Below are 2,746 nucleotides of genomic sequence, written 5' to 3' on the forward strand. Positions count from 1 at the left end.
TGCGCAGAATACGCTCAACACGCATCGAAGGTCCATACCACGGCATAGACTACGCTGGGGGCAAATTGATGGGGCATATTCTGCACCCGCTGACCAAGTCAACATATTGACCAAGGTCAAAGCTAAAAGACAACAAGACAAAAGATAAACGACCTAACCGACAAAGCCTGTCGGCCTGTCACTTGGGTCTCGGCTCGGCAACTAGCCGGCCGAGAGGCATATCCGTGTACTCACATCCAGTTCCCTCGGCATGGAGTCAACCAGGCCTGCCGGCCTGTCATGGGTCCCTCGGCCGAGGGTAAGACAGTCTTTCCACCTGCTACGCCACTTGGCCACTTGGCCACTACGTGACAAAATGTGAAAGTCTATAAATACTCCACATCTCTCATTGAGAAAACTAACTGAAACTAACTGGAAAATCTGGTATCAAACTCCCTTATCTCTCTACAATATACTTTGCCAAGTTAAACATACAACTTATCTCTCTAAGTTTACTGACTTGAGCGTCGGAGTGAGTACGCTCGGCCCCAAGCCGAGCCCTCAGTTTGTTCATCTTTACAGGAAAGAGTAAAAGGAAGAGACGAGCAACGACATCATTCTACAAGCTCAAGTGGTCACAATCCTGCTCCGGAATTACACCCGGAACACCAACTATTATGCAATTCATGTATTCAATCAACGACAAATACAATCATATCATCATCATCCTTCACTACACATCTCATATCCTCCACATGCATGCATCCATCGATTCATACAACACCTTACTATATAGATACACAACCCACAAGGTAAACACATAGCGATCCCGACTCATATCCCATGTGTTCGGTTCAAAATTATAGGGCAAGTTCGCGACTTTAGGACGTCTCCCAAGCCTTTGCATTAGCTCCTACAACTTTTACCCCGGGTTCATTTTAATTTGACTCCCTATATTCATTAGGTTCATTGGTTACAGGTTTCAGGATCGTCGCTCTGATACCATTTGTAACACCCCCATACTCCAAGTGCCTTACCAGGACTACTCAGGTATGAAGACATTACGATCTCGGTTGCCCGAGGCGATGATGATCATAAGACAATAACGAAACAAAGTTTAAATATAATAAAGTTACGTGAAATATTACAATCCGGAAACCAAACTGATAAAGTTCGAATACATGTTCTCCAAATCAAAAGTCTAAAAACTAAACATAAACTTTGACAACAGCGGAAGACTCTTCTAACTGCAGTGATGACTCATCCCAGCTAGCCCATGTATCTCTATCATACCTGCTCAACAACTGCTCACCATCCCCGAATGGATCACCACAGTTTTTAAAACAATAAACGGGGTCAGTACTAATCACACAATCTATATAATCCAGGAATACAACAAGTACACAACTCAATCGTCATACACATACTCCAACGTCCATTATCAACTCCACAACTACGACTACACACTAAAGTGTGTAGTCCTGCCGGAGTGCCCATCGCAACAGGTCACTCCTCGCCGCCAGTGGGGGACCGCAGCCGTTCCCACCAAATCCCCGCTCATCTCATCCGAGCGATAAACCCAAATCCCTTAATGTGCACATCCCTTCTGTGGCGGGTTCCACAGAAGGATAATAATGGGCGTGAAGCCACTCCCGCAAGCGACTCCACTCAGCCAGGGACGCGCCCCGAAGAACCCAGACGGATACAATCAATCACAACTACTATACAGCAATCAACACCAATAACCGTCTCAACACGAGTATGATAATATTCAACAATCACCAATCACAAACAACACATCATGTGACTAATACTGAGTAGGGAAACCCTACCTGGAATGCAATACAGTCAGATGGTCTCAACAGCTGATATCAAAAGGCCTCCTCTACGAATCCTCCTCCTAAGATACGATCATACCATTACTACCAAGCAAGAAACACAACAAAACCCCCAAACCCAAACTAGGGTTTAACTAACTTTAACGAAAAACCATAAAAACAGTACGTAGATCTTACCCTCGACGCAAGGATCACAAAGATGAAAAGAAAGACGAATTCCGACCTTCCAAGCTCCGGGATTTGCCAATAATGCGATTGATGCGAACAACGTAGTTTGTTTTCTCTTTGAACGTAATTAGGTTGTAAAAGTGTTTTAAAGAAAGTGACGGAAGTTTATATATATCAAATCGCATTATTAACAAAACCCGACAAATCATCTCCCCGTAAACCGGCTACTCGATCGAGTAGCTGACATACTCGATCGAGTGGCCCCCTACTCGATCGAGTATCAAGGTTACTCGATCGAGTACCCAACAGGTCAGAAACTATTTAAAACTGCAAAACACCCTTACTCGACATAGTAAGGCCCACTCGATAGAGTACCCAGAGACTCATAAAACCGTAGTATTACATGTTTAATTTTTTAGAGTTTAGGATAGATAGTAGGTATTACTTGTAAATCCGATTAGATCTAAATTAGTTTTATTAAAAAATTTGATTATAGGATTAGTTAACTGGCAATATGATTTATATTAACTTCATTGTGTATGCATTTCATTGTGAAATTTTCAAGAGCAAATTTCGTCTTGTCGAGTCCAACTCAAATACCTAGTCAAAGTCGCGCATAATGAAATTAAAAATGACTCATTTAAAAGCAAGGATGTAATATGGAGAAGGGGCATGAACGATGGTGGAAACCATAACTGCCTCAAGAGTTATGAAGATGTAAATATTAGCTTTTTTATGTCTTAACGCCCATAGTTGACACG

This window comes from Silene latifolia, chromosome 3 (genome assembly GCF_048544455.1).
Source record: "Silene latifolia isolate original U9 population chromosome 3, ASM4854445v1, whole genome shotgun sequence".
Taxonomy (NCBI): Eukaryota; Viridiplantae; Streptophyta; class Magnoliopsida; order Caryophyllales; family Caryophyllaceae; genus Silene; species Silene latifolia.